Source organism: Bubalus kerabau, chromosome 3, assembly GCF_029407905.1.
Source record: "Bubalus kerabau isolate K-KA32 ecotype Philippines breed swamp buffalo chromosome 3, PCC_UOA_SB_1v2, whole genome shotgun sequence".
NCBI classification, from domain to species: domain Eukaryota; kingdom Metazoa; phylum Chordata; class Mammalia; order Artiodactyla; family Bovidae; genus Bubalus; species Bubalus kerabau.
The window spans coordinates 12230565-12244473 of NC_073626.1; the positions used below are offsets into that span (position 1 = coordinate 12230565).

Sequence of the window (13909 nt, forward strand, 5' to 3'; positions counted from 1 at the left end):
AAAAGGGAGGGGGTATATGTATACCTTCCAGCTTCCCTGGTGGCTCAGAGGATAAAGCATCTGCCTGCAATGCAGGAGACCCAGGTTCGATCCCTGGGTTGGGAAGATCCCCTGGAGAAGGAAATGGCAACCCACTCCAGTATTCTTGCCTGGAGAATCCCATGGACAGAGGACCCTGGTAGGCTGCAGTCCAGGGTGTCGCAAAGAGTCAGACACGACTGAGCAACTTCACACACTCACACACACATATGTATACCTATGGCTGATTCATGTTGAGATTTGACAGAAAACAATAAAATTCTGTAAAGCAATTATCCTTCAATTAAAAAATAAATTAAAAAAATAAAAAATAAAATAAATTAATTTTTTATAAAAAGGTTCAATCCCTGGGTTGGGAAGATCCCCTGGAGAAGGAAATGGCAACCATTCCAGTATTCTTGCCTGGAGAATCCATGGACAGAGAAGCCTGGTGGGCTACAGTCCATGGGGTTGCAAAGGGCAATATTGTAAAGTAATTAGCCTCCAATTAAAATAAATAAATTTAAATTAAAAAAAAAACAACTTAGCGACTAACCAACAACAACGTATATATTCACACGTATCACATGCTTATGATAGATACACATTCCTAGATAGACAGGGAAGTCCACGCGGGGTTGCCTACTCTTCTGGCCTCCCTTGCTCTCTCTGTTTCTCCCTCTCCAGCTCCTCGGGCTGCTCTTCCCTGAGAACCCGCTGCCTCCTGTGGCCCGGTTCCTGAGCCCATTGTGAAAAGAAGACCGGACAGCTACCATCCCACTGATGGTCGCTGAAGGATCTTAGAATTGCGTTTCAGGACCCAGACACGGCTTCCAATTACCCAGCCTCATCCGCTCCACAGCCTCATTTGCAGTGAGTCTCTGTGACTCCTGAGGAAACCTGGAAGCTTGGCGGAGGGTGGGGTCACCGGTTCTGGGGCTCCGTTCCCTACTCAGTTGCTGCCAGTGCCATTCTTTAACCATGGCTGAAGCTTATTCCTCCAGGCGAGGTGGGTTCCCTCCTACAAGAATCACTTTAGGAAAGAATACAGAACACAGAAGCAAGCCTGATATGGGAGTGAGCAAAACTGCACTCTTCTCTCTGAGGCCTGGAGTAGTTTTGGCCTCGCCTCTGAGCTACAGAGCGGTTTTGGAACTCTTCTTGTGGAGACCCAGCAAGGCACCTGGAGGATGGCTCAGACTGTGTGCTGTGTCGGTGAATTTCTCTCTGAATTATGCTTCCTACCCACTATTTCTGAATTTCCAGTAAACTCTCATTGAGATGCAAGCTGATGCCTTCCCAGTGATGGAGATTAAGAGAAAGGACCTGTCGCAGATGGATTACAGAATAAACCAGAAAAAGCAATGCTTTTTCTTTTGCCGCCAAAATGGCCGGACAGCATCAACAGTAGCAATGGAGAGCTGAGCCCAGAAGGATGAGCAGCAGGAAATGACAAGAGGAGGATTCCAGGGGACGGATCCGACAGACCTGCACCAACTCCCAGAAACTGCTGGCAAACACCTTGGGAGGAATGATTTAGGTAACACAATACATGATGTCAACGCCACTGGGTTACTATAATAACATCCACAGCTGTTTACTGTGTACAGAAAGCTTTCCATAAATGATCCCACTTAATCACCCCCAACAGCCCTAGAAGGTTAGTGTCTCTACTACTGTTTTACACCTGAGGAAACCTTAACTGAAGCTCAGAGACAACTGAGCTCAGCTGAAGCAAACAGCTATTAAATGGCACTTGAGGCTTTGAACTGGGCTGTGAAAGTCTAAGCCCCGTGTACTTCTGACTACTCACCCTGCTCCCTCTTCACCTAGCAGATGAGAAAATTACGTGAGAACGGTGCCAGTACTGCATGCTGTAAAGAAAAAGTTGCAAGGGGCATAGGCTAGGCTCAAGTGTGTTCCTCATCCTGTGGATTTTAAAGAAGTTGCCAGTGGTCCCCTGTATGATGTCACTGTGTTTGGGTAACCGTGGATAGGGGAGAATACAGGCTCTTGTTATTTGTCTTGTGCAGAAGATTAAATTGAAGTTGCAGAATCGATTTAGCTCCAAGTCCAAAGTTTCCCCAAGTTGGTCCAAAATCATTTCCTCTCTTTATTCCACATGTAGACATCTGGCCTCAGCCTAACCCGAGTGACTACTATCTCGAGCTATTTTGTTCCTTGGCTTATTTGTCTTCTGAATTATCATCACGACTCTTCCACAGTCCCCCACAAAGTAAATATCAGTTCCTGAAATAAATTAATACGCCACGGAGATGTCTTCCAACAACAGAGAATGTATTGCGGTCACGTTTCAGTACCAGGAAGCTGCTAATTCAGACACAAGACGTTTAAACAGCTGTTAAAGATGGACCTTGAAACACTTTTCTTTGAGAAGAAAACATAACACAAAACATAGGTTTTAAAGTGTATTCGCATAAGACTCCATAGATACCATTATTTTCTCATACCTGAATCCTTTCATTTCACATTCATTTCTGAACTATTCATGCCACCATTGATTTGCAACAATTTCAGAAGATTCTAACAGATATACCACTTTACAACACTTATATTTGCTGTAAGGATAAGAGTATTTAAATACTGTATTGAAATTGTGATGATGTTTTACACGTGTCAAGCAGCTTTAGAACGAGAACAAAAGCATTCCAGTCACCTGGATGCAGCCCTATTTCCTCTGTATCTGAAATAGACTATCATCTGGTCATTTATCTTTGAGTGGTGGGATATTTTTGAGGTTTCAGTTCATACAGTATTTGTACAGCCATAATCTCTCAGATGCCTTGCCCTCTCATACTGTGATCCTATCACATTTAAATGGAAAACAAATCAAGAGAAACTAAAATTATCTGGGTTCCCGTTATTAGTACACCTATTAGTGCCTCGTCTGGCTGTTCTATGGAGTGATGCCAATATCCTCCCTGTTTAGGAAGTCCATGTTTAGCACGGGCCATTTGGATGTTGACTAACACACAAAAATGGCCTTTATGCCATAGGAACAAACTTAAAATAGTTTATTAAACTGGTGCATCGGAATTTTCCACCTGAAACCATATTCCCAGGGAGAAAGTCTCCCTGGTTACAGTTTTTACTGGTTGCTTTGTTTATGTCTGCCCTGTCCCAGAAAGAATTTTAGACAGCTAGTCACCGCTGTCAGTCTAACATGGTGCCCCATGTATTATTAATAAAAATCCTTCCAGTGCCCACTCTGATGACTCGAAGATGAAGGTAAAGCAAACACTTTGGAGTTTTTTAGTGCACCATTAAGATATCACTGAAACATCATTCTGACCCTAGCTGTCACTTTTAATACTTTAACCCATGATATAGATTTTTATATATAGATGCTATTGTTTTCGTTTAAATGGCTAGGAATTTTTTATGTTCACAAGTAAAACAAAACAAAATGATAAATCCTGATCTTAATCTCAAAACGGGAAAGTATTGACGGAGGCGTTCTAGGTAATTCTGTCTTCTGGGCAGATTCATTCACTCTAGGGGAGTGAGAAATAAGGAAGACTTATTTACCCAATTATGAAGACCAGGAAGTGGTGGCTTAAGTTGTATACACTTCCGCGGTAGCACTAACATCTTCCATTGATCAAATACATATTCCATAGCAGGCACTGTAATAGGCAAGGCTTTGACAAATGTTTGCCCTTTATCGTGATCCTACTATTACCAACAACCAACAGAAGAAAAAAATGGAGGTGAGGGAAGGAGCGGATGTTGCTCAGAGTGATTCGCAATATCGGGCTTCAAAGCAACATCAGAGGACTTCCCTGGTGGTCCAGTGGCTGAGACTGCGCCCATCAGTGCATTGATCCCCAGACAGGGAGCTAAGATTCCACACGCCTCATGGCCCAGAAAACCAAGAAATAAAACAGAAGCAATATTGTAACAAAGTCAATAAAAACTTAAAAGAAAAAGGTTCACATTTAAAAAAAAAAAAAGAAAGAAATCTTTAAAAAAAAAAGCTCCATCGATCTGGCTCCTGGCCTCACCTTCTAGCACAGTGATTCTGCCTCTCACAGGATGCTATGATAATACACACTTGGCATCATGAAGTACCAGTCTGCTTTCGAGATGGCTGAAAGAAGTTTCATAGATTTCATGTATGCCCACATCATAGCTAATATTGGCCTTCCTTTGGGATAAGCCTGGAGTAACTGGAACCCTCTGAACAACCCTGGTTCTAATTTGGATTATCAAATATTTTGTGCCTCTGAAACAGAGACTAGATCACAGACATTCTCATGCAGGACCTAGTTGGCAAACATTTCCCTTGCCCTTGTCATTCATTAGCAGAATTTGCAGGATTAGATTGGAAGAGACCGACACTTGGAGAATTTAGTAGAAAAGAGACATCGGGATCAACGAGAACAGTGCTGTCTACCACAGTCCACCCTTTTTGCAAGATGAGTGGGCAGAGAGGAACAGAGAAGGGAACCATGGATTGTCACTTTCTTGTGGTTTTTGAGGGAAATAATGGGCCTGGCATGGTAGCAGGCAAAGCAGACTTAGGGTTGGCTGGATTGAATAATGTCAGTGCACTCTGGGACATAAGGACTGTCCCTAGTCATCTGATATCTGGCCCTGGGGTGATAAGGGCAGGATGAGAGGGGTCCAGAATCTAGTCCCCATCCTTAGGAAGTTTCCTGTGTCCTTCATGAAACATAACTAATATGCATGAAACAGAGAGCAAAGAAATAGTAATTATTTGACCAAGACACATTTTACAGTCTTTAGAAAAAGGAGAAATTAATGTGGACTACCCTTTTTGTGAAGCTGTAACAGGAAGCCTTGCACCTAAAAGGGTTTAAATAAGCATAGGCCAAAGTATATCCATCAGTTCCTATTTTATCTTTCAGTGCCTTGGTTTTCACATTTGAAAAAGTGGAGGTAACTAACACTTGTCCTTTCTCATAGCTGGAAGGGATAATTACCAAGATCCTTGGAGTGAGGGTGCCAGGATGCACAGATATCTGAAGGAAGGATATCATCCTGTTAACCAAACAGAAAAGGCAAGAAAATAAGAGACGGGCATCAAAACCTGGACAAATTGCGGGACTTCCCTGGTGGTCCAGTAGTTAAGACTCTGCACTCCCAATGTAGGGGGAGTGGGTTTGATCCCTGGCTGGTGAACTAAGACCCCACATGCTATATGACGTGGCCAAGAAAATTTTTAAAGTAAATTAACTTTTTAAAAAACTGAACCAATTGCATCCTTTGACACAACCTGGACTTGCCCAATGGCACAATATGGAATGCTTCCTGTATGTTTCTCTAACTTTGTGTTGGCCAGAATTTAGCATGTCAATCTTTTTTCACACATTTCTTATTATTTGGCAAACTTCGGAATCTTCAGCAAGAGCAAGCGGTTATCTAGTGCCAGGGACTATTTCAAGAGCTTGAGGCATGTATCAATAAGCCCAATCCTCTTGAAACAGTTCTGTGTGGTAAGTACTATTAACACTCTGTTTCACTAATAAGGAAACTTAAGTATGGAGAAATAGCTTGCCCAAGGTGTCACAGCTGATGAATGAAAGAAGTGATAGTCTAACTGGAGCCCAAGCACTTAACCTTCAAGCTGTAAAGAAATCTCTCAGCACGTCATTGTGAGGTACCGCCAAGCAAAGGAAGAGCCCGTATAAAATTCCTGTTTTTATGGACAGAAGTGTTGTAAGAGATATCGTACAACAGGTGTCCACAGATGGCAGTTTCACTGGTAGGGTAAGGGGCCACTTTTTACTATTGAGGTGCCCTATGAGTGATTCTGCATATAGCCTAGTATGGAGGCCTTGGTGGGAGAGGCTAAGAAACAAAAGATGACGGCAAGAGGAGGGATGTAGAAGTAGGACAGCTGGAATGGATCCAAAGTAGGGTACAAATCTGGAAAGGATTGAAAATCAGGACAGTGGTTTAGGCATCCAGGTCTCAGTCTGTTCCTGACATAAAATAAATGAATTATCTGAGTATCCTAGGCCTTTTCTCTATGTTGAAATGCTAATGCAATGAACCACAAGGAGTGTGGTTTCAAAACTAGTGGCCAGCAGCACAAACTGGGAAATTGCTTACTTAAACCTCTATGACAGTGAGATTTAACCAGGATGATTTTGTGATCTTTGGCATGTTTACAAAGGCATAGTCTGGGTAATTTTCCACTGGACACTGTTTATCCAATTTGCAGATACTAATATTGTAAACGGAGAAGGCAATGGCACCCCACTCCAGTACTTTTGCCTGGCAAATCCCATGGACAGAAGAGCTTGGAAGGCTGCAGTCCATGGGGTCGCTGAGGGTCAGACACGACTGAGCAACTTCACTTTCACTTTTCACTTTCATGCATTGGAGAAGGAAATGGCAACCCACTCCAGTGTTCTTGCCTGGAGAATCCCAGGGACGGGGGAGCCTGGTGGGCTGCCGTCTATGGAGTCACACAGAGTTGGACACGACTGAAGCTACTTAGCAGCAGCAGCAGCAATATTGTAAACACAGGGGTGGACACTCTGGTAGATGCTGGGGAAACAGATGGAGAAGTTCAGCCCCTGCTCTCAAGGATCTCATGGTCCAGTAAACAGTCACACCTGTATTTCATCAATGAAAATGCAACAAGTGTGACAAGAAAGGGTACATGGTGCCATAAAGGCACAAAGGGAAAAAAATCCAACTGTTCTAGAAAGTTCCATGGAAGAAGTGTCGTGGCTGACTATCACAAGATTTGGAGTCTTCCAGATAGTGGGAAAGGATAAGGAAGGATATTCTTGGTGGAAGGGATAAATGGACAAAAGACGCACATGTGAGAGGGCATGATGAATTCATGCACTTATAAGCTGGTATATGTTTTCCCAACTTAAACAGCACACATTCATTGTCTCACAGTTAGGGCACCATGGTCGGAGTCCGAGCGTGGAGTAACTGGCTTATATCCTTCATACCTTCTCCCTGGTCTGCCTTCAAGGTGTTGGCTAGTGGTGGGGTCTGATTTGAAGGCTTGACTGGGGGAGGATGCTCTTCCAAGCCCATGCGGTTGTTGGCAGGATTCAGTTCCTTGAGGCTGTTGGTTGAGCAGCCTCAGTTCCTTGCTGACTGTTTGGCCAAAGGCTGCCTTGAGGTCCCAAGATAACATGAACTTCCCTGACACAGTCACTTACTTCATCAAAGCCAGCCATGGAGAGTCTGCCAGCAACTGGGAAGGGACCATCTTAGATCATTTAATCCAGAAAGGTAACCCTCTGTCTTGATGGATTACATTGATTAGAGGCAAGTTACTCGACCAGCTCACACTCAAGGAGAATAGCAAATGTACTGGAAGGTGGGGATTTGGGAGGGTGAAGAGCATCAAGTCTCTTTGCCACAGAGGCAGTGCCAAGTCTAGAAGGAGACTGGTAACTTTCTATCCATACGCCCTGCATTGTGAAATAGCATCCCAATTGAAAAACATGATGAAAAATTCTGGCTGGATCTGTAACAACCTCATTTGCTTTTCCCCCCTATCTTCTCAGTCTCTGCTGAGAAGAACTGGTGCACCTCTCTTGTACCCCTAAAACCAAGCTCCTCCTGGGATGATAATGGCCCTGGTTCTCAGTCTCCTATCTCCTGAGTTTCTCTCTAATCAGATTACTACTGCATTATTAGGCTCCATTATCATATTATGCTTTTCAGCGTATAGATAGAATTTGGGATTTTCCTAAATGCTTGAAATAATTTTAACCCCTTTAAACCCTCATTAAATGCTTTTTCAGTGAATGTTACTCATTACCAGTGAGATGTATTCACCTCTGGCTCTTTCCAAAGGGCATAGCTTTAAGGAGATAACAGATTTTTGACAAGTTATTAAAGAAGGGTTAAATCCACAGATTTCATTATCATTTCTGGCACAGCGTTTGAGGTCATGTTTTCTTTTTATTTTGTTGCGTGGGTTTTAACACATGAGCCCCCACCTGCCACCGTCACCCGAGGACCTTACTATGTGAGAGTTTCAGTGACAATACAAGGCTTGTGAGTTGCCTGAAAGAGATCAGAGAGTATCTTAGAAACAAAGTAGAATTTCTCTCTTTCTCTCTCTGATCAGGATAACCAGAAATGGAAAAGAACACCGAACCAAAAATAGTAGCACCATTTACTCTGACAGAATAGGAAACTAGCAGCTTCTGCTTGTGAGTTTTAGGACTTCAAGCAAGCAACACCTCTGTGACTCCTTCTACTCATCTGTCAAACAGCAAGGATGACAGAGATGCAAATGTATTTCCCTAAACAGAGTCCAGATTTAGTACAATGCTGAGCCCAGTGTGCACAGCTCTGAATTTTACCGAAAGAGAAGCCCAAAATAACTGAGTAGTCCACGCTCTCAACAGCAAGCAGGGGTTGCCACGGGTTTCAATAAAATTCTATTTATCGCCAGCATTCTGGAGTCACAGTCACAATTGTCTGTTAAATAGAAGAAATATAGGATTATTTTACGCATCATTTAGAACACAGTTTAACAGAACCTTCTAACACAGAAATGAACAATCTTTAAGAACAATCTTTAGATGTGCGTGGGAAGGTAGAGAAATCACATGCTTTGGGGTCCAGAATTATGGTTCCTAACCTCCATTTGGCCTCTGAGGGAATCCCACACCCACTGTGGCCTACATCATTAGTTCTCAGATTTTTTTCATATGGGGCCACCTCATGCGAAGAGTTGACTCATTGGAAAAGACTCTGATGCTGGGAGGGATTGGGGGCAAGAGGAGAAGGGGACGACAGAGGATGAGATGGCTGGATGGCATCACTGACTCTATGGACATGAGTCTGAGTGAACTCCGGGAGTTGGTGATGGACAGGGAGGCCTGGCGTGCTGCGATTCATGGGCTTGCAAAGAGTCAGACACGACTGAGCGACTGATCTTATCTGATCTGATGGTTTTTCCAGTGGTCATGTATGGAAGTGAGAGTTGGACTGTGAAGAAAGCTGAGTGCTGAAGAATTGATGCTTTTGAACTGTGGTGTTGGAGAAGACTCTTGAGAGTCCCTTGGACTGCAAGGAGATCAACCCTGGGTGTTCTTTGGAAGGAATGATGCTAAAGCTGAAACTCCAGTACTTTGGCCACCTCATGCAAAGAGTTGACTCATTGGAAAAGACTCTGATTCTTGGAGGGATTGGGGGCAGAAGGAGAAGGGGAGGACAGAGGATGAGATGGCTGGATGGCATCACTGACTCAATGGACGTGAGTTTGAGTGAACTCCGGGAGATGGTGATGGACAGGGAGGCCTGGTGTGCTGTGATTCATGGGGTCACAAGGAGTCGGACACAACTGAGCGACTGGACTGAACTGAACTGATATATAGCTGATTCACTTCCTTGCACAGCAGAAACTAACACAACATTATAAAGCAATTATACTCCCCAAAAAATAATTTTTAAAAAACAGTCAAAACAAACAAACCTCACTTGATTTCATCTCCCATAAGAGCTGACTATCCTCTCCTGTTTCTGTTCAGAACCAATGTTGTTCCAAACTGTCCCTCATAGTTTCCATTTCTTCACCTCTCCTTCATTTAAAAATTATTTTCACATTTTAAAAAATTAAAATTATACACACACACAGCTTTTAAAATTCGACTATTACTACAGAATATATTGAAAATAGTCTTCTGCCCTACTCTCTATGCCCAAGTTGGTCAGTCTGTCTACTGACCAACGACAAATACTTTCAATTCTCTCCAGCTTTTTCTTTGGATAGCCACATTTCTAAATGATGTTCTTGAACTTTGTATAACTGGATGTACAATGTCATATTCTACACATCAGATTTTTTGCTCAATATTATGTGGGTGAGAAAGACCCATATAATCCAGTCACTTCCATTACATGTCTTGCTGTGTTACATTCTGTTCAACAAAGATAGCAATTCTTTTGAGGGTGGTCATCTGAGCTGTTTATAAATGACATTACTATGAACGTTCTTATACATATCTCTGGGCACATGAGTAAGACTTTTTCTGCATTTCTAGATGTGGGATAGGACCAATGCATCTTGGATTTTTAAATTCTTTATGAAACAGAAGCTTTTAATATTAACTTGACAATAAAATAGTCCATGTTATCAGTTTATCTTTTAGGATTTGTCTCTTTTTTGGCATTGCTCAAAAAAGTTGTTCCTTATACTAAAATCATGAAAATATTCTTCCACATTTTCCTCTAGAAGTTTTAATTTCACCTTTCACTTTTAAGCCCCTAAAGCATCTTTGATTTATGTTTGAGCATCGTGTGTCCTTCTTCTCTTCAAATCTGGATTCCATTTCCACCATCTAACTGAACCAAAGGCTTTCATATTGCTTTCCATATGGATTATTCTAAACTCCAATTCTCCTCTCAGGCTTTATCTTGCTTCATAATCATTCACACACTTGACACAGTGGATGACTTCCCTCCTTCTTGAAAGATCCTCTTTTCTTGGCTTCCATAATGCCACATTCTCCTAGCTTTTCCTAAACACATCTGACAGCTCATTCAGAGTCACTTTTGCATGAGTCCATTTCCTGCCTGACTTCCAAATATCAGGGCTCTCCTGGGATCACTTTTCAGCCCTCTTCTCTTTCGACTCTGTTTTCCCAGGTAATCCCATCTACTCTCGGGATTTGTGCGGATGATCCCCTAAAACCGAATCTCTAGGCTACATCTTCCTTCTACCCACCAACCTTCTATCCCCTTTGGACAGATTCCTGACCTCCTACATTATCATGACTAAAATTGAATGCCTCCAGTCCAGTTAATGTCATCCAGCCTCCCTGTCCTGTGCCCAATATCTGGGGAGGGTCATTCTCGATACTTCGTTCTCCCTTAACTCTCCATACAAGACAACGACAGATCTAGTCTCACTCAAACTACATGGGGAATCTGTTTAATTCTCTCCATCTTCACCACTAGACATTCATTGTTTATCACCTGATGATTATAACAACCTCCTAATCATTCTCCCTGCTGTTACTCTTGTGTTCTTTCCATTTTTTTTCTCCAAATAGAAACCAGACTGATCTTTCGAAAATATAATTGGATTCATGACAATCCTCTCTGCAAAACCCTTCAACATTTATTATTGCACTTAGGATGAAATCCCAAACCCTCGACTTGGCCCAGAGGGCACTTTGCACTAAATGGCACCAGCTTCTCTCTCTATAATCCGGTATATCTCAGTGTCAGCCTGGAATACTCTCCAGGTGTTTGTTTCTTTGTCTCTTCCCTTAAGCCTCAGGTTAAGTGTCTAACCCTCACTCCCATCCCATTATATGATCTCACACAAACTTGTGCTTTCCTTTAGATCATTGGGGCTTCCCTGGTGGCTCAGTCCTACCAATGCAGGAAACAGTTCGATCCCTGATCCAGGAAGATCCCACGTGTAGAAGGGCAACTAAGCCCGTGCGCAACCATTGAGCCCAGTGCTCTAGAGCCGGGGAGCTGCAACTCCCGAGCCTACGTGCCCTGAGCCCACGCGCCCTAAAGCCAGTGCTTTGCAACAAGACAAGCCACTGCAATAAGAAGCCCGCTCACTGCAACTAGAGAGGAGTCCCCACTCACCCAACTAGAGAAAGGCCCGCACAGCAACAAGGACCCAGCACAACCAAAAGCAAACAAATAAGTATATCATTAAATACAGTTTGTGATTAGATGCTTATCTGATCATTAACTCATTATCAGCATCCCTACCAGACCCTGAGTTCCTGGGGGCAGGGGTCGTGTCCTTATTGTTGTTATTGTTATTATTATTGTTCCTCCCTCCAGTACACCTCGGTGCCTTGCCCGTGTTAAGAACTCGCTAAGCGCATGTCAAATACTGAGGGCGCACAAAGACGAGGGATGCCCAGTTCTTCACTGAGAAGGCAGCATAGTCTTGTGGGGTTCCTAGCAGGTGCAATTCAAAATCTCTGGGCTCTGACCCTGTTTCTAGGAGGAGGATGCTGGAAGCGCCACTTTTCCTGTTGCTGGGCGTCATTGTCCTTACCTGGAAGCTTCCCCATTCCTGTCTATACCCACCTCCACCCCATGATTCTGTCAACATCCCTTTTAAGGCTATGATTTCTTTCTATGGGGGAAGGTAGCCTGGGGGAATAAAAGTTTCCCCCACAGAGCCTGCCCAACTGTACTGCCCAGCTGCGTAGGCTATTATTACTTTAAAGCGGTAATTAGTGTATTTGTTCTTAAATTCCATCGTTGACCATGAGTAGCACAAAATCCATTCACCTGAGATTATCCCTGTAGATGATTTGGATACAATAAAGGCAAGCTGATTGCTATTTCAGCATCACTGTGGTTTTATTGCCCCCTGGTGGAGATATTAATTACTTAGCCCTGCCCGTTTGAAGATGCTGCTGTTTAAACAGAGGTCCACAGATTTTCCCCTGGAGATCATGGTATTCACTCCTCTCCAAGTGAAACTAGAGACAAAAGGCATAAGAGAATTTTCTTGATGAAAACTTCTATGTTGACTCCATCTGCATTTTTTTTTCTTTAAGGGCAATTTCTTCATCCATCTACTTTCCTTTCGCCCAGGAGATGTTTCTGTCCCCTCGGAGACACTGTCCAAGGAGGCAACCACCAGATTGATTAGCTATTTGGTCTCAAAGAACAATTGGTTGAGGACCCCCATTTTAGAGAGTAATATTCAATCCAGTGGAAGCTAGTTTTCCCAGGGGATCTAAATGTTCAGGCTGTAAATTTTTTCAAATGTATAAAAATAATAGAAGTACTACCAACACATACATACGAAGTTACGTATAATAATTGCATTATAGGGACATGTCCCCTGTACACATGGTTTCATGTTTCCAGATGCATTTTCACTCTCCAAATCGGAAACTTACCCGTGAGACACAATTCAGCTACTCACAATTGTACCTCCTTGTTTTATGAAGTAGAGGAAAGGTGGATAAGGGGAATGACATTTCTAATTGACAGAAAATATTTTAGCAAGGCTTATATATATATATATATATATATATATATATATATATGTGACTTATATATATATGGCTCAGATGGGTCTGCAATGCTGGAGACCCAGGTTCAATCCCTGGGTCAGGAAGATCCCCTGGAGAAGGAAATGGCAACCCACTCCAGTACTCTTGCCTGGAAAATCCCATGGACAGAGGAGCCTGGTGGGCTACAGTCCATGGGGTCGCAAAGAGTCGGACATGACTGAGTGACTTTACTTTACTCTACTTTACTTTACTTTATATAGATAGATAGATTACTCTTTCCAACAGATAAAACATTTCCCAAAAACTAGAGATGGCTACATTTATCATTAATGGAAAAATTCAATGAGAAATAGCTGACTGTTCAAAAAGAAGAACCAGCAGTGGAAATGCAGTTTTCCCTGTTATTTGCATTCCCATTTTTTCTCTGTAGCACTGGATTTAGCATCAGACAGCTCTGGGTCTGAATCTTGACTCCTTTTTGTTCCTTGAGGCAAGTTACTTAAGATTTCTAAACCTCAGGATCTTCTTATCATCTACAAGGCAGGTATAATAATACCCACCTCATAGATTTGTTGTGAAGCTTGAATGTAATATTATATGTAAAATGCTGTGCAAAATGCCAGGCACATATTAGGCATTCAAGCAACAGTAGCTGATATCATTACTGTAATTATTCTTAAGGTTATTCAGAAGGTTATGAATGATCTTGAGGGGGAAAAAATAACACAAAGCCAATCAAAGCTAATTGTTTGCATTCAGGAGCAGTATTTAATCTCTTTTAAGAAAAGACTCTCTTTTAGAAGAGATTATGAATCTCTTTTAGGAGAGATTATGAATAGCAAATAATTAATAAGTAACGTTCATTTTCTGCACTCATTTCTTCCTATCTCCCTGGGGCAGGCAGAACT

At 42.5% G+C, this 13909-nt stretch overlaps 1 long non-coding RNA gene and 1 other non-coding gene across 2 annotated transcripts in view; one reads left to right on the plus strand and one right to left on the minus strand.

Annotated features, from left to right (window-relative positions):
* Positions 1 to 13909, minus strand: part of LOC129645473 (uncharacterized) — a 32340-nt gene that overhangs the window by 5600 nt on the left and 12831 nt on the right. Inside the window, exon 3 of the long non-coding RNA XR_008711365.1 lies at positions 8352 to 8469. This is a non-coding gene — a long non-coding RNA (uncharacterized LOC129645473). The remainder of the gene's footprint in view (positions 1 to 8351; positions 8470 to 13909) is intronic.
* Positions 34 to 105, plus strand: TRNAC-GCA (transfer RNA cysteine (anticodon GCA)). Its single transcript has one exon. It is a non-coding gene; the product is annotated as a tRNA-Cys (tRNA).